General features: G+C 44.3%; 1 protein-coding gene across 1 annotated transcript in view; it reads right to left on the minus strand.

Annotated features, from left to right (window-relative positions):
- Positions 1 to 26,328, minus strand: part of PDGFC (platelet derived growth factor C) — an 819,997-nt gene that overhangs the window by 14,904 nt on the left and 778,765 nt on the right. The window lies entirely within an intron of this gene.

A 26,328-nucleotide genomic window follows, 5' to 3' on the forward strand; every position in this document is an offset into this window, starting at 1 on the left:
TAGATTGTGAAAATTGTCTACATTAAGATTGAATAAAGAGGGATAACAACATTTAAAGCTAGAGATCAACACAACTTATTCTAGACTTAAATCTAATTATTTCCACACCTGCATGCTCACATCTGTCCCACCAGCATGCACATTGTTTATTTATACACTGTTCATCAATGGTGTAATAATAGCTGTAGAATATCAGCTTAGCACTGTGAATGCAGTAAAACTAATTTGGAGAAAGCAAGTTTTAGGTATGAGTTTTGATTTTGTCAGTGACTGCTTAGACTGTTAAAGAAAATGACCTAATACAATTCGCAAGCCAAAGATAATCAATAACTACACAGTAAATTATGTGACATTCTATTTCATCAAAGAAATGAAGGAATGTTAAAGTTTTGAATGACCTCTTTCATTCAGATAAACTGATTGGAAATATTAATTATAAAATAGAAACTATACTAAAAAACAAAACTTTAAACATAACTGTATGATGTGCAGGTGCAAAAAGCTACAAAACAAAAGAGTTTCAGAACATGAGTTTGCAGAAATACCCCTTTTTGATGTGAAAGAGCAAGTGGATAGCTTTAAACAAATTACTATCAAAGAGTTACATGTGTTTTATTATGTATGCTAGTTGACATTTCAGAGGTTTTATCATTAATATCTTGTATACCAACCATTTGTTTTTGGTAAATATTATGGTAATTTAATTGTTGTTGTAGAATTTATTGAGCGCAAGAGAGCTTTATAGTACTTTTCAAACCACAAGTGGGAAGTTGTCACACATGTATATATGTTTTAATAGTACATTTTCAAGGAACAGAGGGGAGTGGCTGGAAAATTGGAAATATTGATGTCTTAATGGGAGGGGATTAGGGAGAGGTTTAGCAAAGGCCGCAGATAGTCATACACGTGATTTAGAGAGGGATGTCCACTAGCTCAAAAAGAGTAAGCCCTTACTGTTCACAAACTGCATTCCTAAAGTTACTACAGCCAAAAAGGGACTCAACACAGTACTAAATGAGTTCAGCACCACACATTGCAAACCTCTGGCACTGTTAACCCCTTGCATGCTGATGACGGGCCCCAGCCGTCATGCACTACAGTGCTCGTGTGCTGATGACGGCAGGGGGGGCATCATGACCACACCCGCGCTTGGAATGTCCAGCACAGGAGCATAATCGTGGCAGCATGGAAGGGGTTAATAGCTAACATAAAAATCTTACAATTTTTTGGGGAGTTAAAATAAACTTTTTTCTATTTTCCCAACACTTTGCCATAGGGAGAATCAGCAAGTCGAGTTGAAGATCTTCGCATGGTGAAGTAAAGGGAAAATAAAACAAAAGTTTTTAAACTTTGAAAATGTTTGTGAAGATATTTGTATGTAAAATATTATTGTGAATTAAATATAAGTGCTTACTTTAAAAGTAGAACTAAACAAAAAATGCTACAACACTATTTACTTAAATTTGAATTATTAAAAATAAATGTAACTTATTTTTCTTAAGTTTAAATTAAAAAATAGATTTTCAAATGACATGGCCTTAGTGAGTATTAATCCCTTCCTTGTCCGCCAATATCTATTAATCTTTTACGGCATAAGCGGTTAATCACGCTCCCATTTTTGACCCACCAGACGAACTGCGGATTCACCTCCGACGATGCTTTAAAACTTGCCCAGCACCGCACGAGTGCTCTTCTTATAGATCGGTAAGCCTCATTCTTGTGGTTGACACGGGCTTTACCGTACTGCACACTAACTGCCCTCCATTGTATATGCCTTTAATCGGTGCACGTTCATTATTTTCAGGTGCTGCCTGACTATTGATGACGCCATAATCATTGACCACATTGAGGATTTTTACCCGTTGGTATGTTTCCTCTCCCTTTTTAATTACTGTGATGTGACTGCACCTTGGAATAACTTATAATGCGTTATTCACTATGTTTCAGACATTTCTCCTAGGACATACGCGACCGAACTTCAGCTTATGTCCTACGTTTAATCAATCTCAGGTAATTCAATCACAACACGTCTTACGTGTTTTTTGCCTTGACCCAGTGTTGCCGCCACTAAACGTGCCAGTTCTCTGATCCGTACGCTCGGGTCCCTCTCCCAATACTTGTGATATTCTGCACTACTGTCCCTTATGGATAGACGTGGTCCATACCATGGTACGTTTATTTTGTTTATTTTGTAAATTGAATTGCTCTATATTCCCATGTCCAGAGACATATACTACTTTAATAATCTTACTATCACCCTTAACTAGTCTGTTCATTGTTGCCTAACTACCGATGTGATAACTTAGGAGGCTGGAATTGTACCCTTCTAATTCTAGTTCATTACACTCACTTTCAATAGGTTACCTGCCCCAACCCCTTGGTCCTGATGAAGACCCCGCAGCAAGGATACTATCATTCCCTGCACTGATAAGAGGGTCGAAACGTCGACTGTTGTTCTTCCTGTGGCAACTTCACGCCAACATTGTGTAGATTAATTGTACTTTGTGGAGTATGCCTTTCTAAGTGATGGTCGCCACTGTTATTATGGCCGATTTTGCTATATAAATTACAGCCAAATCTGTTTCCAAATGTTTGATTTTACTGTCACATAATCCTATCACTCCCTTATCCTCACTTTTATCACTTCCTTCCTCCCTTCCCGGGGTACTGTATGACCTTGAATACAGTTGATTGTTTGCTATGTGTATTCATTACATTTGATCCCTCAGTGAATAAAACTCTGTGGATCTAATGATTGGTTCTTGATTAATTCCTCGAATTGTGTAAATTGTTCCTTGTCCACACTGGGACCCCTTCCTCCTAGTACTTACTGAACCCAAGTCCCAGTGACTATGTTTGGGTAACCCACTTATATATAAACTACTTTAAAAGTAGAACTAAACAAAAAATGCTACAACACTATTTACTTAAATTTGAATTATTAAAAATAAATGTAACTTATTTTTCTTAAGTTTAAATTAAAAAATAGATTTTCAAATGACATGGAATAATTAAATTGTCAATTTTGCAATAATGCTCATTAAACGTGATGCATAGAATTAATTAAAAATAAGTACATTTAAATCTAATAAGATTTAATATTATTTTAATTTTTAAATTAATAAAAGTTATTGAAATATTTTATAATTAAATAATAAACCCCTGTCAGAGGCTCACAAGGCAAGCAGGAGCTACTGGGCATAACTACGGGAGTCGATGCCTTTTACTCCTGATGTCTCAGGACCTGACCTACAAACGTCTCTTAGTAAATGGGCCAAGATTGTCCATTAGGAACTTTTCAGAGGGAAGTAGGTGGAAGATTTACATAGGCACAAGACTCAAAATATGCTCAGCTACTCCAGCAAATGAATGTCCAGTTAAATACTTGCTTTTATGAAAAAAGTAGTATATCCAAACACAAAGTGAAATGCGGCACACCATAATTAATATGCCCACCTTTTACAATGCCAGCCCACTAGCATCATCCAGGTAACAACCTGAGTTCCAGCCAAACGGCAGTGCTATTGTAGTTCAACACTATCCCACATGGGGAAGGTGATGCAATATATATAAATATATGAAACCTATTGTAGTCAATATACATCTTAAAAGGGGCTTACATCTAGCCCATTTACTTTTCATTGGTGCGTGTGCTTTCCAATTACTTTTCCTCCATTTCTATTTGCTGTAGCATACTGTCTCCTGTTGTTCCTTGTGTTATTCCACGTGTGCTTCTCATATCAGTATCCCTCTGCCCAAGTATTGTTTCTGTCCAATTTTGGTGAACTTTTAAAAATGTTTTGCCTGCACAGCACTTGCGATGTGGTTTTCTACATAATCTCCCCTTTCCTGCATGCATTTCAAGGGTGCTTGTCGGCTCCATTTGTTTTTGATTGTCCAGTGCCTGCACGCCATCTACACTTCCACCCCGAATGCGCTCACCTCCAAGGAGACTTGCAAAAATGCTATATGAAGCACTACTTTTATCATTAGAAAAGCTCCTGACCCAACACGCATCTCAATCTCAGTGATCAGGCAAAGCAATGTTGTACACAATTAGGGAATATTAACAACTGCTCTTTAGAGCTCTTACATTCCGCCTTAGAAAGCTGTCATTATTAATGTTTGAAAGATCTTCTTTCCCAAACATAGAAAGTTCCCTCTTTGTAAACATCCTACAGTACTGCGCCTATACAAATCTTTCTTTATGCTGAATGCAGAGAAGGAACAAAGACTAAGAGCACACATTTTCATCTCTCAGTTACCTTTAAAGAACCTATTAGCTCAATTTTTCCCAGTTCAGACTCCAATTTGGTAGCAGTGTGATTGCTCAACCTTGAAGGAGACACACTGATCTATTTGTAATGCTCAGTGGCTACATTAGCATCTGCGCATGCTCCCTCTAAAATACACTTACCTGTGCACACACTGTTTTCCATGTACAAAAGATGCGGATGTGCTTCTTTTTGTTTCAGATGAATATGAGGATCAGCACAATACTACTTTACTGTGCACACTCATTCCGCGACCGAAATTTGACTGGTGTGTTTTTTCCTTTCACTCTCCAGAAATTACAACTCTTGCTCCAGAGAACAAACTCTGAATACAGCATTCACTCAATAGAAGCTGCAACAATCAATCCAACAAGGTACATTGTGAATGCACCCCCCACTCCCTCTCCCCTCTAAGGGATGAATTAATGCAGCCATGATGAAACAAAACAAGCCCATGCACTTTCAGGTGTCCAGGTTTGTCCTAGGGTGTAGGTCCCTAGCCTATATTAGCTACTTGCCAAAAAGCCAATGCTCCCAGTCCTTGTCAGTGATTTCATTAAAACCAGTAATTTGATTTGGCCTTTGGGTCAACATATTTTAAGCACTCTTTTGAAATCGGATCAAACTGTGTCTAGCTTGTGAGCAGACCAATCTGCAACAGGTACTTTTTGTACTTTGTGTTGGGAATCTTTCTGTAACAATTGATACACTTGTCATGAGACAGATGCTGCGAAATGATGTCTTCCTATTTAGACTTGTAGAGAAACTATACAGACCTAGGAGCCCTGAAGCTTTAAACTGTACTTCGTCAGATGCAGGGTAAGGTGAGCGGTGCCCAGGCAGCTGTCTCCGGCCCGAGTCTCTCCTCTGCCTCAGAAGCACAGGCTGAGCTCCTTTCAGAATCTCTATTTTTAGCTTTCTGTGCATACTATTGACATACCGCTCACCCTATACTCACACACCTCTTACCTTGTACACATTAACATCTCTCACCCTCACACAATTCTCACACCCTGTACACTCATACAATTCTCATTCTGCACTAGCACATATCAATCACCATTAAGCATGGGCGGAAAATCCGTTCCGCTCGCGGATTTTGCGGATTTTCGGTAAATTCGCAATCCGCGAACTCCCGCGAATTTACCGAAAATCCGCAAATCCGCGAGCGGTGGATTTTTCCGGGGGCAAAAGTTCAAAACTTGCAGCCTGGCCTGTTGTAACTATTTTAGGATGGCGCCGGCAAGCTGCCAGCGCCATCCTAAAATAGTTACTAAGTTAGCTTCAACAGGAAGCTCTAGATAAAATAAAGCAGGTGCTCGATTTTATCTATTAGAGCTTCCTGTTGAAGCTAACTTAGTAACTATTTTAGGATGGCGCTGGCAGCTTGCCGGCGCCATCCTAAAATAGTTACAACAGGCCAGGCTGAACTGATCTTTCTCTGACCTTTTATGCACACAAGAGGCATGTGAACTCGCATGGAAGCCCCGCACGTTTGGCCCCGCGCACACACTTGCGGTTTGCACCGTCTTCCCGCCATTCACCCACTATGATGGACAGCTCATTCAAGGGACCCCTGCGCCCTTCGGGGCGATTGCATAGTAACACACACATGGGCGCTCAAACTAGTTGATGCTCAAATTCAGTGACTCATTCATTAGCCCAAAAACAGTCATGAGCGTCTTCGAGGCTGGACAGGTGTGCCTCTTCCCAAATCTACCGTGGAAAGTCAGCTGTGATGCTGGGTAGAGGCCTTTGCATCCTTGACTTTCATGAGCGCAATCCCCGTGCTGTTCCTGTGACCAGGAGCTTCTTTCTCTTCATATTATTGTGTTCGCACGGGTTGCTGCAAGTTCGCACGCGTTTTGTACAATTTCGCAATTTGTGAAATTGTACAAAACCCTCGCGAACTTGCAGAAACCCGTGCGAACATAAAAAAAAAATCCGCAAATTCGCGAGAATTCGCGGATTTTGCGGATTGCGAGTTCGCAAATCCGCAAAATCCGCGAACGCGAGATCCGCAAAATTCGCCCATGCTTAATCACCATGCATTAAGGCACTGTCACCCTGCACTCAGACACTTATCAACCTTCCTTCATGCCCCACTTACCCTGCACAGAGAGTACTCACACCATTCTCTCTGCACTCATACACTGCTTCCACACCTCTTAACTTATTATTAATCCCATAGATGAAACCTTAATGCATTTATCAATGCTTGTTAATACTTATAAATCAGCCCTAAGGTAGGCCCTAAAGGCTCACAGATAAGGGGCATTGTATTTAAAAAGTAGGACAAGTTTTACACGTCCTGCCAGTGTAAAAACTCCTAATGTTGTTTTTCACTTTTGTAAGGCTGATCTCTCTAACTGACTAATACTGGCTTACTCTATTATATTAATAAGTGATACATTTGAATTGAGAGCAGATAGAGATATGGGGTCCGACAAAGGTAGTAAAGTTTTGAGTGTGGAATCTCTACACTCAGGCAGATTCTCCACACAGTGCACTCTCTGCAGTACTCCATGCAGAGATTCAGCCCTGAGTGCATAGATTCTGCCACAAGTGTGGAGACTCCGCACTCATAACTTTCCTACACATAAGTAACTTCGTGAATCAGACCCATGCTGTTCACACTCAAATGAACTGTAATATAAAATCGGACTTTAGGTCACAATCCTAAAAATGCCAGGTTTAGAAAGTTAAATATGAAATATACAACAGCGGTGATGCACTCAGTTTTCTGATTGTAAACCTGTTTTATCAATGAATCAAAACTTCTCAAAATTGGTGTGCGCCCTCTGTGCTGGTTTCACCCCACCACCAATTCAAACTAGAAGCAATAAATCTAGGACTGAAAGTCTTAGACAGAGCGCGCACTACCTTATGCACTCAAGGCGAGTGTTTTTTACACAATGTTAAACAATGGCTTTAGACCACAAGTGATACACAAATAATCAAAATTATCAGATAGACAAAATATTTGTTTAAAATTTGCAACAAATGAAATAGAATAACTTCATGTACATTTAGGTCTTCAACTTGTTTTATTCACAGATAAAAACTTCAACGAATTCTCCAATCGATGCATAAATTGAGTAATGCATTCTGATGTGGCTTTCTTCACTCCCAATGCATTTCGGGTACAAAATCACCCTTCGTCAGGGGAAATCTACAAATGAACATATGTACAATATGATAGCTTTGTTGTCTGTAACAAGAACAATAGTTCATGAACTGGCCTTTAATTTCCAGGATAGTTAATAGTTATGACTCATAGAGAAAGTGATAGGTGATGAACAAGTAACATTTAGTCTGAAATGAACGCCATAGGCATGTGCCATAAATATAGCATGTTAGGAAATGAGCGATAGAGTCAAGATGTGACTGATAGATCAGAAACAGTCTATAAGTCTAGAATCCAATTGGACATGCCTTAGATGAACTTCTAAAGATGACATGTGGATCACCCGTGCTGAAAATGAATGGAAAATAAAACTGAACCCGATACCTCCACTGCAATGCAAATACATTAATAACGGGTCGACTGCCCATGCAAATTTTCACTGTCCTGTAAGTCAAGATTATGTTTACAACCAGGGAATCCTGCCTTACACAAAAACATAAAGCATACGTGGAAACTATGACCGTCACTGACTAGATAAAAAATCCGGGCAGTCACATGAAGTTAGCCTCTTACTCAATTATACGAGGAAAACTTAAGACCAATATTATGCTCAAATGCTCGTGACAAATAAATGTGTTGTCTCCCTGAAAGTCAGTGACAAACTGCAAAAAGGTCAAACAAAGACGCAGTGAAATACCACTCAGTATAATGCCAGTGAAAATTAGAGACTCATGCAATGCTTAGGTATACATGATGGTTTACCGAAATTCTAAAGCAAGCGGATAATCAGCAACCGTCTAGTTCGCCGTTTTTTTTTAAAGAAAGTGAGAGTGGCTGGCCTTCTGATGGACTGTATACATGCTGTTAAAAAGGAACGATCATGAAAACACTCGCTCACGCATTATGAGCGTACCTAAACTAAAGAGCAAAAAACTTACCGAACCGTACCGCAAAAAGTATCCTTCCCATGCTGGAAACCTCAGTTATTAAGTGCAACCTCTGCATTGTGTGTTTAAATCAGCAACGTGTCGGGGGCATGGCTTAGCCAGCGAACATGGCGGTCGTGTAGAGCGTGAGCACCGACCAACCTACAGGAATCCTTCTGCTTTATCCTAGCCCTGGTCATCGTACACGGTTCCCAGCGATCCTGCTTGGTGCCCGGTCCCGGGGGCGTCCATCGACTGCGTTTGGTGGCATAGGAATCGGCTCCTGTGATCGGGGGACGTCTCGGTGGGGAGCCGCGAGCGGGGATGTCCGGTGCGGCCTCTATTTTGGAGCGACCCGACCAGCTGGGGCAGCCACATCAGAAGCAGAGGAGGTGCGTGCCCAGCGGATCACCAGGGGGCCGGGGAGCCCTGAGCGCTGCGTCTCCCGCCTGGTGGCAACAACAAGGACACGGGGAAGAGGCGAGCCTGGAGGGCGCCGGATGCGGCGACGGCCGGGGAGATTGTTCGCCATCTTGAGCGACAGTGACGACCGCGCAGATCGGAGGAGAGCCACGACTGGGTGGGCGAGCGGCGCTGCCGCATCCCCAGGTTAGTGCGACGCCCTGGGGCCAGGAGCGCAGGGCAGCTGCGAGGGTTGCCAGAATTCGGGGTTCAAATCGGGCCCCGGCGCACGAACAATTGGGAGCTGATGTCCCTTCTGCATCTGGGCCCTATTAGCGGCCAGGCCAGTGCCCAGCATCCTATAGTGCCGGCCGGGGGGCAACACTGCGATTAGCGGAATACAAAGCTGAGTCTGCCACTTCCTCACCCCCTTGGACGGACAACCAGCAGTTGGCGGCCATTGTTGGGCACCGGCCGGTGGCGCGGGCAGGCTGTGCAGGGGCTGGTGGGCAGCCCTACCCGTCGAGATCACCATGACGCGAGGTGGAGGTGGAAGTCAGGGCAAACAGGGACCAATAGACAAATTCACTGAGGCTGCTGGTGCGAAGGGAGCGCAGGCACAGGTGCCGGACAACGCGGCGCTCCTGCTGGCGATCACGCAGTCCAGAGACGCTCTGGATGCAAAGATTTGGGCAGTGGGCTCGGATGTGATGCTCCTTCGGCAGGATCTAAGAAACGCCGTGGAACGCATAACAGGCGCGGAAACGCGATTATCTGAGGTGGAGGACGATGTCACTACCTTGAAAAAGAGGGTCGTGGCCCTGGAGAGAATTCAGAAGGGCCTGGCATTGAGGGCTGAGGACGCGGAGGGGCGCGCCAGGCGCAGTAACCTTGGCTTTCTAGGATTTCCAGAGGATTGTGAGAAGGGCAATGCGGAGCGATTCCTGACACAATGGCTGGAGAGCTGGATGACAACCGACAATCTCTCCCGCTGCTTCGTGGTAGAGAGGGCCCACCGCGCACTGACACAGAAACCCCCGGTTGGTGAGCGCCCGTGTCCCATGATTGCCAAACTCTTGAACTACGCCGATAGAGACGCTATCCTGAAGCAGGCGAGACTGAAGGGCCAGCTCATGTATGAGAATGCGAGCATTCTATTTTTTCCCGGACTATACGAAATTGGTTCAGCAACAACGCCAATCCTTCACCGCGGCCAAGGCTTGCCTCAGGGGCCTGAAACTGCAATATGCATTGCTCTACCCAGCGAGGTTGCGGGTCGTCTTCCAGTTCCGCACATTCTTCTTTGACACCCCGGAAGAGGTCTTTCAATGGACAGACGAGACTGTACAGGTTCGCACCAACATGGCGAAGGGTGGGGAGTCTGACTCCTCCACGGGGGGCCCTGCCAGAGGAGGTCCCGGGAGCCAGCGCAGACGCCGCGGCAGATCGCGCTCGAGCCAGAGCTCGCAGTCGAGATCCACGTCTCGTCGAGACAAGGGAACGCAGGAGTTCTAGGAGGATGTGCCCCGACTTCAAGGGAACTGACACATGCTTTCACTATATGTTGAACATAGATGACCAGGTGCGATGCTGCCATGGCTGGCGGCCACACTCGGTTTGGTTTGAGGAGGGAGCGACAGCCTAGTTCCTCATGGGCTGCTGTATGGGGATCCATTGGAGGGGTTTGCACTTGGCTCCCAGTTGGGGCCGAGACCACACTCCGACCACGACAGGTGCTTCCATGTTTGGGAGGTGCGGGGTGGGGTTTGGGGGGGACGTTGGGGGCTGGTTTTGTTCAAAAGGGGGGGAGGGCTCGTGCGGAAAATGCTGCTAGCGGTCTGTTGTGGGAACTGCCAATGCTGCTCTTGTAGGGCTGGGTCGCAATATGTGCTACTGTATATATGTCTCTTGATGGTGAGGGTGTGCGGCTAGGCCCTGGCGGGACTCGTCTAATGAGCTGGAATGGACGGGGGATGCTGGATAAAGTAAAGAGGGGAGCCGGGTTCTCATGGGCCAGGAGAAGGGGAACTGACATACTTTTTGTGCAAGAAACACACTTGATGGGCACCAAAGCCCTATGCCTTCAGCAAAATGGCTTCATCCATGCCTACCACTCGGGTTCACAAGGGGGTCACGAGGGGTAGCGGTCCTCATACATCGTAGGGTTCCCTTTGCTCATAAACGCACATGGACTGATGCGCAGGGTAGGTTTATATTTGTGCAGGGAGAGATTTGGGGTGAAGCAGTGATTCTTGGCAGCGTGTATGCACCACCCCCTTTGCAGTGGGCCCTGGTAGAGAGGCTGCTGTCCCTATGGGTGGATATGCCCACTGCCCTGTCCATTGTGGGAGGGGACTGGAACGAAGTCATCGAAGTCTCGTGTGACCGATGGTGAAGCACTGCTGGCACTCAGGATGCGGTGGGGAGGGAAGGGCCGGCCACCAGATTGAGGGCCATGGTCACATGTCTGGATTGGGTTGACACCTGTAGGTACAAGCATGGCTCGCGTAGGGACTTCACATATTTCTCCTCAGCGCGGGACTCCTTCTCAAGATGAGACTACGTGTTTGTTCCGAGAGTGATGGCTAACAGGGTATTGTCCGCTGAGATCCTTCCACGGGCGATGTCCAATCACTCGCCGGTTTATGTTGTTGTCGACACTGGTCTCGCTCGGCAGCCGTTTCGGTGGGGTATGTCGCCTTGGCAACTGATGCAAGACTCCTACCGTACTCAAATGGCCTGTGAACTTGTGCATTTCTTATCCACTAACGTGGGAACGGTAGACTCCCCGGCGACGCTGTGGGAAGCAATGAAGCCCACGCTGCTGGGGATAGATATCTCGTGGTGCGCGGCGGCGCGTAGGGAGAAGCGTAGGGAACTAGTGCGGCGCGAAGCAGAGATAGAGGATCTGGAGCGTAGGAGGCGTGAGGATGGTGGGGGGCCGGCGAGGCGGCAGCTGGTATTGGCGCAACAACAATATGCTGCGGCGCTGCTGGATGATGCCCGACAGGCTTGGCTGGCTACACGCAGTCGCATATACCAGTGGGGCGACAAGTCCTGCAAGATGCTGCATCGCCTGTGTCAGGGCATTATGCATGCCCAGCCACTGCCCCGCATAGTGAGCCCGGATGGGGAGCCACTTTTGGAACCCGCTGTGATAGCCGGTAGCTTTGCTTCGTACTACGAGACATTGTACGCGCCCCAGGAGTGCTTAGAGGCAGAGTTGGTGCAACGGTTTATAGATGACCTCCCTCCGAGGGCCGTTACGGATGAGGTTTGCGAAGATCAAGTCCGTCCATTGACGGAGGATGAGTTGGCCGGGGCACTGGGCGAATTGAACATGGGTAAGGTGCCGAGACCCAACGGGTTCCCTAGCGAGTTTTTTCGGCGCTTCGCAACGCAGCTGAGTCCTCATTTCCGCCCAGTCATTGAAGAAGCGCGTGAGATTGGCACGCTGCCCCCGGACTGGAGCAATGCGAAGTGTTGATGTTCCTGAAGCCGGGGCGACCGCCGGAGAAACACGAGTCATACCGTCCAATCTCTTTGCTTAACACCGAGGCCAAGATACTGGCTAAAGTCCTTGCCAATAGACTCAAACTCCATACCACGGACCTGGTTCATCTGGACCAGGCCGGTTTTATGCCACAACGTACTACCTGCCATAATATTAGACGGGCCCAGGTCGCGATTTTGGCGTTGCGAGGATTGGGGGAACGGGTGGCGCTGTTATTGGCGGATATGGACAGGTCGTTTGACTCCCTGAGCTGGACGTACCTGTTTGCCCTACTGGGATGCCTGAACCTGGGCCCTCGCTCTTTGGCATACGTGCGGCTACTATACACGGACCTCACGGCCTCAGTGCGGGTGGGGGGTGAATCCCGCTCCTTCCGCATTCGACGTGGGATGAGGCAGGGCTGCCCCCTCTCCCCATATCTCTTTGCACTTGCAATGGAACCCCTCGTGGCGTGGGTGAGAATCGACGCTCAGCTGGAGGGATTTCGGCGATCGGCGGACCTAACTGGTAGAATAGCCTTTTACGCAGACTTGGAGCGATCGGGGCCTCGTCTTATGCGAATCCTACAAATCTTTGGTGAAACCTCAGGTCTATACATGAACCCTGGGAAATCTACACTCTGGATTCTGGGAGGTCCGCAGCCTGTGGGGAACTGGGCGGGGGGGCTCCAGATGGCCACGGATGGCGTGAAGTATCTGGGAGTGTTTCTCTCTGAAGACACAACTGTAGCCCGGGAGCGCAATATTACCCCGGTCTGGGAGCGCACTCGGGGAGACTTGAAAGTGTGGTCTAGAATGCCGCTCTCCATTCTTGGTAGATCAGCCATCTTTAAGATGGTGGCACTCCCGCGCCTGATATACCAATTGCAAAATCATCCGGTGTTGGTTCCACTAGGCTGGTTCCGGCGCCTCAACGCGGCACTGAGTGGATTCTTGTGGGAAGGGGGCGCCGTGCGTGTTGCCTTGCGAACTTGCTTTCGGTCAACGTACACTGGGGGCTTGGCCACGTGAGATGTCCTGTTGTATTACCAGGCGTCCCACCTTTTGGTTCTAAATGAATGGTGGTATGCAGACAGGAGGGACCCCGCTTATGCTGTAGAGAGGGCCTTGATGGGCACTGCGTCTGTTCACACACTGCTATATTCTGCATCCCTCAGGAGGTCCCTGCCATCCACTACGCAAGTGGTCTTTCAGATATGGCGACAGGCTTTACGAAGGATGGGCTGGTGGAATGTCCTTACTCAAGAAACTCCATTGTGGCGAAATGGTAGGTTGCCCCAACTGGCCACCCTGATGGGTTTCCGGGGTTGGGATGCGATTGGAATCTCTACCCTAGGGGACGTTATGTCCGGGTGTGTACTCAAATCCTCTGATACTCTGCGGGCAGAATTTGAAATGCCACGCACTCAATTCTATAAATATCTCCAATTTCAGCATGCTCTCACACCATACATTGCGGGGTTGGAGGATCTGCCTGAGTTCAGCCCACTAGAGCCTGAAGTTTTCATGGGGGAGTTGCCCGATAAGAAATTGTCCCGCATCTACCAAACCCTGGTGCGACACTGTTCCACGGACCTGCAACGACTTAAGACCACATGGGAGCAGGACGTTGGGGAGTTAGATGAGGAGGACTGGGTGGAGGCATTGGAGGGACCCAGGGGAGCTGCTATTTCCACGCACCTGCGACTCATCCAATTTAGATACCTTCATCGTACATACTACACCAGACAGTGCTTGTGGAGGGCAGGCTTGGTTGCATCCCCAGATTGCCTTAGATGTGGGTCGGAGGTGGGCACATTGATGCATACGGTGTGGGACTGCAGGGTTTTGCGGAAGTTCTGGAATGGGGTGTTTCGGTGCCTAGATTGGGTGCTTCAGAGGGATCCTAAGCTGGCTCTACTACACGTTATGGCTGGGGGTAGGGGGCAATAGGTACAAGCGCCACTTATTGTTACTGGGGCTAACGCTGGCCAAGAGAGACATTGCACGATCATGGAAGGCGCCCCAGGCCCCGTCGCTCATAGCCTGGAAAAATGTAATGGACTTTTGTATGGGGCTGGAGCAGCCCATCTACGTGGCCAGGGGTTGCCCTCGAAAGCACTTCATGATATGGAAGAGGTGGGCAGACTATCGTGGTCTGGAGTTGGATCCGCCACCTGAGGACAATGCTATTCAACAGCCAAGACTGTATTATAGACACTTTGGTGCACATGGCAGGCGTTACACTAGACATGCATGATTCAGGCGGAGTATGCAGCGGTGCGCGCGGGGGGGGGTCATAGGTGGACGGGGGTGGGGGGTGGTTCCTCAGTTTCACTTCGTTGCTTGTATGTTTGCTTCTTGACAGGAACTAAACACATTTGTAATTGATAAATTGATACTGGTGATTGTCTCTGGATATCAGAGCGTTACGTAACATGTGTTTACTATGCAATCAATCAAATCTGTTTTAAAAAAAAAATCAATAACGTGTCCCCAGTGTATTACATGACATGCAAGCAAAACGTGCAGGAAGGGAAAGTAAAGATAAAAGTAGGACTAAAGTGGAACATTCAATTGTTGAATGTAAGAATGTGCAGCCATCTTGATGACTGAGTCAAAACATGGACTGCTGCTACACCAGTCATCCCATAGAATGCTGCTACATCAGTAGTTTATGATAATCATACGCTTTAAATGCTGAAAAAACATAAATGTACACAAAAATAGCAAAAACATAAGAAAATAGAGAATAAAAATTGGGCGAAGTAACGTATCATAGCATGCTGCAAATGAACATAATATACAGTGGCCTAATTGTGAGATGATAGCATACTTATAGAAGTGTCATAATACCAGTTTGAATCACTGAAGTACAATGTATTTTAGACAGAATAAGATTCATGTATAAATATATATAGCAAAACAGCAACATTGAACTGCAATACGCAATGCTATTGATCATTCTTGATCCTAAACATATACCATGTGTGTGCTGATGAGACACCAACTTATCATTGCTAAACATGATCGTGTAGCATGTATATGCTTATTATAAAACACAAAAAAATTTAAGCTAATACACCGACAGCTATGTGCTGATGAATCAACAGCTAGTCATTATTATACACGATTATGTAACATGTGTGGCTAATTGTGACGAACAAAAAGACAGGTATGTAGTGATGCGAGAACAGCTAGTCATTTCAAAACGTGATCATATGGCATATTTATGCTTTCTATAAGAATGCAAACTTGTGCATATACCTACGAAAACACAATCTTCGCTATAGACATAATCCGAATGTACAACAAGCATATGAATATAATGAAGAAATACTCCCAAAAAATATTAAAACAATACTAAAAAAATTCCGGGCCCCTGATCAAACTAACCTCTGTGCGGTGGAGGGGGTAATCAGACCTACTCTAGGTGCAATGTCCCATCCTGACACCAATATGGATAAATATCCTACTCCAATTGATCTCTCAGAAACATACTTTTCACAAATCAGGAACTACTTCATCTGAACAGAGTTTAGCATCGGTTAGAGACACACGTATGACTAGAGCATCAGTTCCATCCAAAACTGACATAGCGAGTACAGAAGTCCATGGGTCATCAGCCACTAAGGTTTCTTTTTTAGGAATCAGCCCAGCAGCCAACAATCCGCCTTTTCACAGCACGGTTCGGTAAGTCTTTTTGCTCTTTAGTTTAGGTATGCTCGTAATGCGTGAGCTGAGAGGTTTCATGATTGTCTCTTTTCCACAGCACGCGATACGGAATACATCAGAAGGCCAGCCACTCTCACTTTCTTAAATAAAACGGCGAACTAGGGGGCATATTACCAACAACTAGCGATAATTTTTGTCTCTAACTTGTTTAGAGACAAAAATTATCGCCGCACATCGGCGATTTTTATTGCAGATAAACCTTGCTATTAACAAGGTTTATCGCAAATGCGATAAAAAACGGCCGAAATGCATGAATATCGCTGAAAAGTAGGCGATATTCATGCATTATCGAGCAAATGCTCTTAGCCATGTTATCCACCTCCCATTGGATAACATGGCTAAGAACTGCTCAGGGCAGGTGTTAGCTTTTGAAGATATTCGCGCTTAGCGCGAATATCTCCAAAAGTTGGTAATAGGAGATAGCGATGATAGGGACTGTTTCCAGTCGCTAACATCTTGGCACGCCCACTTTGCATGTCATTAGTGATAAATATCACTGACATGCAAAGCAAGGCCCAAGATGGTCGCTATCTCCTATTAGCTGTCACTAACTGGTGTTAGCGACAGCTTGGTAATAGGGAGATAATTTTATCTCCGCTTTCTTGGCTTTTAAAGCCAAAAAAGCGGAGATAAACCCCCTTGATAATATGCCCCTAGATGTTTGCTGATTATCCGCTTGCTTTAGAATTTCGGTAAGCCATCATGTGTAACAAAGCATGGCATGAGTCTCTAATTTTCACTGGCATTATACTGAGTGGTATTTCAATGTGTCTTTATTTTACCTTTTTGCAGTTTGTCAAGGATTTTCAGGAAGAGAACGATCATTTGAACATAATATTGGTCTTCAGTATTCCTCGTACTATTAAGTAAGAGGCTGACTTTATGTGACTTCCTGCATTTTTAATCTAGTCAGTGACGGCCATAGTGTTCACGTATGCTTTATGGTTTTGTGTCAGGCAGGATTCTCTGGTTGTAAAAGTAATCCTGACTTACAGGACAGTGAAAATTTGCATGGGCAGTCGACCTGTCATTATTGTACTTGCATTGCAGTGGAGGTATAGTGTTCGGTTTTTATTTTCCATTCCTTTTCTTTTCGTATTCAGCACGGGTGATCAGCATGTCATCTTTAGAGGGTCATCTAAGGCATGTCCAATTGGGTTCTAGACTTATAGACTGTTTCTGATCTATCAGTCACATCTTGACTCTATCTCTCGTTTCCTAACAAGCTATATTTATGGCACATGCCTATGGCGAGCATTTCAGACTAAATGTTACTTGTTCATCACCAGTCACTTCCTCCATGAGTCATAACTATTAACTATCCCGGTAATTAAAAGCCAGTTCATGAACTATTATTCGTGTTACAGTCAACAAAGTTATCTAATTGTACATATGTTCATTTGTAGATTTCCACTGACGAAGTGTGATGTTGCACCTGAAATGCATTGGGAGTGATGAAATCCACATCAGAATGCATTATTCAATTTATGAATGCATTGGAGAATTTGTTGACGTATTCATATGTGAATAAAACCAGTTGAAGACCTGAATCTACATGAAGTTATTCTATTTCATTTGTTGTAAATTTGAAAAGAATCATTTGTCTATCTGATAATTTTGATTATTTGTGTATCTTTTGTGGTCTAAAGCAATTGTTTAGCACTGTGTAAAAACACTCGCCTTGAGTGCATACGTAGTGCACACTCTGTCTAAGACTTTCAGTCCTAAATTTGTTGCTTTAGGTTTAGAAAGTTGGCATTCCTTGCCCTAACCATGTGAGTCTTCTGACAGTGTCATGGGTCACATGACTGTAAAATGGCTCTGTTGTTGGGGTTTACCTATTAGTCCCAGAGAGTGAAACAAAGGGGACTAGGTGTCTGCAGTATGGATCATCCTGAAAGGATGTATGGCAGCAGAGCTGTGTCCTGTCTCACTTGCACTTGAAAGAGCTTGCCTCCAGCACACACAAAGGAAAATTGGCATCAGCCTGTCTTCAGCCCGGAGGTCTTGGAACCTTGACAGTTGTAGGGAAGAATTTCCTAAAATCAGATGTAAGGATAGTATAGGGAATTCCCCCACAAACACGCTGGCATCAGGTATAAATACTTTACCTCAAAAGTCACTAATTAAACACACCTGGACCTGCTGTTCAGGACTGCCTTGCTTCCTGAGAAGGATGACTGGACCTACCTACCTTAATCACAGGCTAACCTGAGTGTCTCCAACGGTCACTTTGGTAACCCCTGTATGAATTATAGGGACTCTACAAGCTCTGTAGGCCTCCCTGCAATGGCCCAGCTGGCCTATGGCAAATGGACCTGCCTGAGCCCTGCTGGCCTCAGCTGGAGTGGGTTCCTGATCCCCATGATGTGCCTCTCCAGGTACTGGACACTTGATTGGCATTTGAGTCTACTTCTCTGCAAGAGAAGGGAAAAGCCTTGAAGTTTGGGCTCTTTGCAAGTGCAAACGATCTCTTGCGCCAAGACTCTGCCGCTCTCAAGGATCACCAACGCGATTCTCCAGTGAGACCTGCTCTTCATGCAAAAGTGACCGCAAGCAACGACCGGCACCATAACAGCCACACTTTGGGCTACAGCAACAAAACCCCACAGTGACTGCCAACTCGAAGCTACAGCAATGACCACTTGCTATGCCTGACTGCCTTCAGCGATGACAGCCCATGATACCCGACTTGCTCTTCGCGATACAGTGACCAACATCCGCAACACTATGCCTTCTCCTCTAATATGAACAGATCACTTTGTGCCGGTCTTTGAGAAGGCAACTTGTTCTGCTGTACTAACCTGGTCCCTGTATTTGACCCATGCTCCATTGGGTTCAGCCTCAATTTGTGACTTTCCCCTTGTGTAGTATGACCAGATGAGAGTGAGTGGTGATTTGTGTTTTTAGATGCCTTTTTCACTTATAACTTTAAAATTGAATATCTCCCGTTCTACTGATTGGATTTTTTCCATCCTAGTATAATTTTATTTAATATAATTTTCTCTATTTGTCTAAATTTGCTTGACATTTTGTCTTGTGTTGTGTTATCACTATATTATTGTTTGTGTCCTGCATAAATATTTCCCACATTGCCTCAAAAAAGCCTGATTGCTTTTGCCAAACTACCAATGGGTTAAACAGGTTAATTTAGCGACTTTTGTGGTTCACCTTGACAAGGATTGTGGTTGTTGCCTGAGTGAGGCTTTCACTCCCCTCAACCAATAACCATTTTGAACTGCACAAAAGAGCGTGGCTCTCTCTTCCTCCAGTGTGTGCCCCATTCAGTTCCCAGGAATGGAGACAATCCACAAATCTGTCTGGGATAGCTCCTCAAACTCCACATGTCTTTTCAAGGCCCTGGATTTCTACATGTACTGTACCACATAAAGACACACATACATTACATCATGCACAAGCAAACATGCATGTGCTGCACAATACTACATACTACAAGATGTAGGCCAATGGCAAGTTAGATTCACAGCTGCAGAATTTTACATTAGTAGTCTGGTAGGCCTCTCTAGTGACACTCTGCAGATCACTATTACAAAAACGGTATGCTGCAATCACCACGCTCGTGCCACTGTACTCTTGATGAGGGCAGTAGCCCTTTACTTCTGATGGTAAAGCTTTGTGCACCCCTTACAGTCTAGCAATACCGCAATCCCTGAGACAGGCCTATTTCATGGCACAAACACATGTTCTGTGTTTACTCATGACTAAAAATCTGTCCGTCACCATGCAATTACATAACAACAGCAAAATATGTATTATTTTATATTTTTGTAACAATAAATTATAATTATTTATATTTTTAACTATTTTAAATAATGTAATTTAAATAATTTCAACATAATTTCCTATAGGGTTTTAATGTATGTCCCTAACTCCATTATTTTCTATAGTAGGGTGTTGCAGTTCCAGGTGTTCGCAATTTTTGCTGCTGGACTTACTACTGTTTTTTCTGTAGTAACATATACTTGTAATAGTTGTTGTGTGCACTTTAGCCATGATCACCACCTCCTGTTGGTTGAGGTGACTTAGGGATGGACTCACCCTGTTAAGTGTGGCGCTGCAGCCAGTACATAACGATTTACAAAAAGGGGGTGGTGATGAACGGAGTGTCTGAGTTAAACAGACCACTCTTACCCAGTCCAAAGATCAGGGCTTGATCCATCACCGTTATTTATCTCACTGCCCCATCCCAGCTCAGAACCTGTACGATTTACAAAAAGGGGGTGGTGATGAACAGTACATAGGCTGACTTGGTCTCTGTCACATATTGAGTGACTCAACTCATTTCCTAGTCCTAGGTTGACACATGACTGCACTGATTGCATGCAAACCACAGCAAGCTCAATCAAGTTACTTCTTACATCCTGCCTTCATCAGTGCTTCAGCCAAAGAGGCACATACTTAACCCGAAAGCAAATTTCCCTTTAGGGCCATACAGGCAGTGAGTACAATAGGTGAAGGGAGGCTACAATAAACAATTAGGTTGTCAAAGGTTGGGCTAGTGCACAGACGGGATAGACAGGGATGAGATAGTGGGGCTGCAGGAAAGTGGGCCAGCTACAAGACCCAAGAAAAAGGATTAGATTAGAAATTTGAATGATAACTGTGACATGGTAAACTCGGAGACCAAGATTCAAAGCCCAGCCATCTTTCTTTGTAATTGTTTTCATTAGTCTGAATGAGAGCACCTAATGGAAAGATCTAAGGCCACATTTATGAGGTTTTGACATAGGGCAGCACTGCAAGGAATCTTGCTGCGCTGCCCTACGTCAAAACGGATCACTGACATAATATCGAGGGACATAATATCGACTAGCAAAAATATCGGCGAAAAAATATCGACAGACAGAATATCGACTTTGTATCTACAAATAGGTAAGTACAAAAATATTGAGTAAAAAATATAATTTACAAAAATATAGTTTGTAAAAATATCGACTTTATTAAAAACAATGTTAAATTAAATTAATATTAAAAATAAAATGATTTACTAAAATATACTTAAAAATACTTAAATTACCTTATAATAACTAAATAATTAATGAAAGTTATAAAAAATAATTTTTACAATCATATATATATAGTAACATAATATAATTAAAAAATATCCAATATTATTACTGTAGGATAGCGGAAGTGTAAAAATTACTATTCCCACTCCAGAGAGTGCAACAGTAAATAAGGCGTTGGATAGCGTAGAGGTAAAAATTACTATTCCCACTCCAGAGAGTGCAACAGTAGGGAAAGTGTTAGATAGCGTAGGGGTAAAAATTACTATTCCCACTCCAGAGAGTGCAACAGTAAGGAAAGCGTTGGGTAGCGTAGGGGTAAAAATTACTATTCCCACTCCAGACAGTGCAACAGTAGGGAAAGCGTTGGATAGCATAGGGGTAAAAATTACTATTCCCACTCCAGAGAGTGAAACAGTATGGAAAGCGTTATATTGCATAGGGGTAAAAATTACTAGTCCCACTCCAAAGAGTGCAACAGGGAGGGAAAGCGTTGGATAGCGTAGGGGTTAAAATTACTATTCCCACTCCAGAAAGTGCAACAGCAGGTAAGGCGTTGGATAGCGTAGAGGTAAAAATTACTATTCCCACTCCAGAGAGTGCAACAGTAGGGAAAGGGTTGGATAGCGTAGGGGTAAAAATTACTATTCCCACTCCAGAGAGTGCAACAGTAGGGAAAGCGTTGGATAGCGTAGGGGTAAAAATTACTATTCCCACTCTAGAGAGTGCAACAGTAGGGAAAGCGTTGGATAGCGTAGGGGTAAAAATTACTATTCCCACTCCAGTGAGGGCAACAGTAGGGAAAGTAGATACTTCATATATTATTTACAAATATATATATATATTAATATCTATGAAAAAATTAATTAAAAGTAATTTCCAATATAATATAATAATTAATTAATAACAAATACTAATTTATTTAATTATTACAGTTAGTTATCTATTAATACTAATTAATTACAAATTAACAATGAATTATTTAGTAATTAAAAAGTTACTTAACAATTAAAATCTAATAAATACCCAAAGAAAAGTAACATATGTAATTAGTTATAATTAAATTACTTCCCACCCTATTCCCCTATAAACCCACAACCCACTACAGAAAATAAATTAGTAAAGTTAACATAATTATCAATTAATCAATTTAATAAAATTAATTCTCAATTAAAATTTAATTAATTACCAAATAATACTTATTTAACAATTAATTATAAATAAATAACATTACATAAATTAACATATTTAATTAATTATAATTAAATTACTTCCCACCCTATTCCCCTATAAACCCACAACCTGCTAAGAGAAATTAAATTAGTTAAATTAACATAATTATCAATTAATCAATGAAATAAAATTAATTGGCAATTAAAATGTAAATAATTACAAAAAAATAATTAACTATAAACAAATACCAATGAATAAATTTACATATTTAATTATTTATAATTAAATTACTTCCCACCCTATTCCCCTATAAACCCACAACCCGCTACAGAATTAAATTACACAAAATTTAAATAACATTACCTTCATTAATTAAATTACATTAGAACATAAATAAACACTTTGAACACATAAAATGCACTATAAAAAATTTGATAATAATAAATGTTCGATATTTTTATTAACCTATATTATGTACTTCGATATTTTGACTATCTATATTTTAAAATTCGATATTACATTACTTACCTTCAAAACGATATTTTTGATGTCTATATTCTGTCCATTTGATATTCTGTCCAGCCTATATTTTGTACTCGATATTATGTCCATTCGATATTTTGTAGTCTATATTTTGTCTGTTTACCGTCAAAACAAAAGGGCAGGAATGTGCTGTATCTATGTGATACTGTGCATTCCTGTCCTTTTCCGCAGCACCGGCACACAATGGGTTGCCATGTGCCAACGCGGCACCCTTTCACCATGTTGCAAGGGTGCCTGCATTGCAGGGCTGATTGATTTTGTTCAGCCTCGATGATCCCGCAAAAGAATTACTTGAGAAGCCAGATCTTTAGCTTCTTGCGGAATTCAAGAAGTGAGGATGAGGGCCGAATGTGTTAGAGGAGATTGTTTCATGTTTTGGCAGCTTGGTAGGAGAATGATCGACCTACTGTTCTGCACCTATGGATGCATGGTTTGAGTGCAAGTAAGAGTGATGCTGAGAAAAGTTGTCTGGTGGATTGATGGAAGTGAAGCCTGTGATTGAGGTAAGCGGATCCCGTGTTGTGTAGTGACTTAAATGTGTGTGTGAGACATTTAAACTGCCAGCGCGTCTGGAAGGGAAGCCAGTGGAGCTCTCTGAGCAGCAGTGTGGTGTGGGTTTGGTGTGGGAGGTCAAGGACGAGTCTGGTAGTGGTGTTGTGGATGTGAAGTCTGTGAAGAAGATGGGTTGAGATGCTAGTGTAGAGTGTGTTGCCGTAGTCCAATCTGCATGTGATTAGGCCTGGCAGCTGGTACATCTGGTGTCCAGTGGGAGCCACTTTAAGATTTTACGTAACATGCAGAGGATTTGGTAGCATGAGGAGGTGAAGGTGCTGTCCTGGAACTTCATGGTGAGTTTGGTGTCCAGGATGAGGCCTAGGTTACTAGCTTGGTCAGTTGGAGTGGGTGTGGGTCCAAGTTTCGCAGGCCACTAGGTGGAGCCCTAAAGTAAGCTCTTACTCCAGAACATCAGCCCTTCAGTTTTGTCAGTGTTGCACTTGAGGCAGTTTCCTTTCATCCAATTGGCCGTGCTGGTCATGCATTTATATAAGTGTGTAAGGGGGAAAATGAGCTGCTGTCAGCATAGGAAATGTTGGTTCTGTGGGATCTGATGATGTTTGGCAGAGGAGTCATGTACATGTTGAAAAGTTTGGGGCTGAGTGATGACCCCTTTGGAACTGTGCAAAGGAGTTCCTTGGGTTCCGATGTGAACGAGTGAGCCTGACTTGTTGAGTTCTTTTAGAGAGAATGAAGACTATCCATTTGAGAACTGGCCCTTGTATTCCAGATGTGTGCTGTCTGGCAATGACTGTGTGGTGGGAAATGGTGTCGAAGGCGGCGGAGAGGTCGAGGAGGATGAGAGGGGCAGTCTGTCAATGATTGACAATGGTGTGTATGTCATCCTTGGCAGTAAGGAGGGCTGTTTCAGTGCTGCAATTGTTTTGGAATGCTGATTGTGAGTCATCCAGGAGTTTGCTGCATTCTAGGTGGTCAGAGAGTTGCCTGTTGATGAACGTCTTGATGACTTGGCTGCAAAGTGAATCAGCAAGATGGATCGGTAGATGCTGAGTACTTCAGGGATGGCTGAGGCTTTTTTGTGGAGGACATGTTTACAGCGTCTGGGATGGTGGCTGCATTGAGGGAGGTGTTAATTTTGGAAGTGAGTGCAGTGCTAATTGTGGCTCTTCCCAGGTTGTAGATATGGTGGGGGCAATGGTCTGTGGGCACCCATGACAGGACATTCTTCATTATTACTTCAGCGTCCTTGATGGCTAGAAGTCAATGGGGGTGGTTATGGTTCAAAGATGCTATTGAGTTGGTGAATTCCTTGACAATGACAAAACGTTTCTTGCACTTATTGGAGCTAGATTTGATTCTCAGGGTCAGTGCCTTTTTCTTGGTCTTAATGGTGATAGTGTCCAAGTGCAACCTTGTAGATATTTCTAGCAGTGGTTCTTCAGTTAATTCTGCATTTTCTTTCAAGTTGTTTGCAAACTCTCTTGGATTCTCAGAGTGCCGCAATGTTCCAGCTAGCTTGTTTATTGAATCTTTTGGGTTTGGTGCTTTTTAGGGATGCCAGGGTATTAGTGCAGGTTGTGATGCAGTTGTTGAAATGGTTTTTGCCATTGGTGAGTGTCGCAGCGCTCGTTAAAGCAAAACACACCGAGGCACAGGTACATTAGATGCGTGCTTCTTTATTCCCTGCTAGTAGCATACTAGCTTACAGACTACCATTTCCTGTTCATGTTGTTTCCGGTTCCTATTTCCTGTCCGCCTGTCCTGTCCCTCGACAGGGTCAGGCGGGAAGACATGACAGTGAGGTCGTTGGTGGAGTCTGGGTAGTTTCATTGGAGGCATTCAGTTTCTGTATCTTTCTTCCAGCAGTGGTTTGGAGTGTTGCTGGACTCCATAGAGGTGGTAGGTGGCCCGGGTATGTGGAATTGGACGATGGAGTGCTCCGTTTTTGTGAATGAATTGATGTGGATGAATTGAATCCTGTTGCTGGAGGAGAACATGGGGTCCAGGATGTGTCCAGCGATGAGGGTAGGGCCTTGTACAATATGGGCAAGCCTGATGTTCTGTAGTCTTTTGTGTAGGTCCGTGGAGTTGGAGTTCTTGGGGTCTTAGGGGTGAAAGTTGAGATCGCCTAGGAGTGTGAAGTCTTCGGTGCCCATGGTGAGGAGTGTGGTGAGGTTGGTGAGGAGGTTGCTAAAATGGGTGTGAGGACCTGGGTGGTGGTAGGTTAGGGTGCCTTTGATAGTGGTTTTACTTTCTGTCTGAAGCTTGAAGTGCATGTGGTCCATCAAAGTGGCTTCTTAGTCTGTGTAGGAGGTACACTTGATGGTATCCCAGTAGGTAATGGCAAGTCCTGCTCCTGATTTATGATGTTGGTCCTGGTGCAGGATTTTGTAACCATTAGGGATGGTTGGGGCAATGTTCAGTGCTGACGTGGGGTTGAGCGAGGTTTCAGGTGAGGAAGAGGAGGTCCGGTGGGTTGGAGTCAATGAGATCTCAAATCTCAGGGGAGTGCTTGCTGAGTGAGTGTGTGCTCGAGAGCATGCATGTGAGTGAGTGTTGTTGTGCGGGGTGGGTGTAAGGTGCTGTATGAATGCAGGTCTTGTGTTCTGACTTGGTGAGAGGTATGATGTGTGTGTGTGTGGAAGCTGGGAGCAGGTGTGTAGAGGCAAGTGAAATGGCAGTGCGAGCACTGTGGACTGAGGTGCAGCTCGGCAGCAGCTTTTGCAGTGGTTTCCAGGGTTGAGCAGGTGGAGTTGATTGGTGATATAGCTGTGGTAGGCTTTTGAACCGTGGGTTCCTGGAACTGGCATGGAACAGTTGCAGACGGGCCCCGATGGGCTTGTCTTTGATGGGAAGCTGCACAGCGAGGCTTCAGCCTCCATTAATACGGACCTTGGAGAATGGGAGGAGTACGGAGTGAGGTGGGCAGAGAGGTAAATTCTAGTGGGAGTGGGAAGGTGAGAAAACGTGATTGTGGAGCAAGCCTGGGGCAAAAACTGACAAAAGAGACCATGATGCAAAACGGAGCAGAAAGAGGTGCAAAAGATGCAATAAGGGGCAATTAAGAGGAACAAAGGATGAACAAAGGAGAGTTTAAAAAGAGACAGGGGCAG

This window comes from Lissotriton vulgaris, chromosome 3_1 (genome assembly GCF_964263255.1).
Source record: "Lissotriton vulgaris chromosome 3_1, aLisVul1.2, whole genome shotgun sequence".
Classification (NCBI taxonomy): domain Eukaryota; kingdom Metazoa; phylum Chordata; class Amphibia; order Caudata; family Salamandridae; genus Lissotriton; species Lissotriton vulgaris.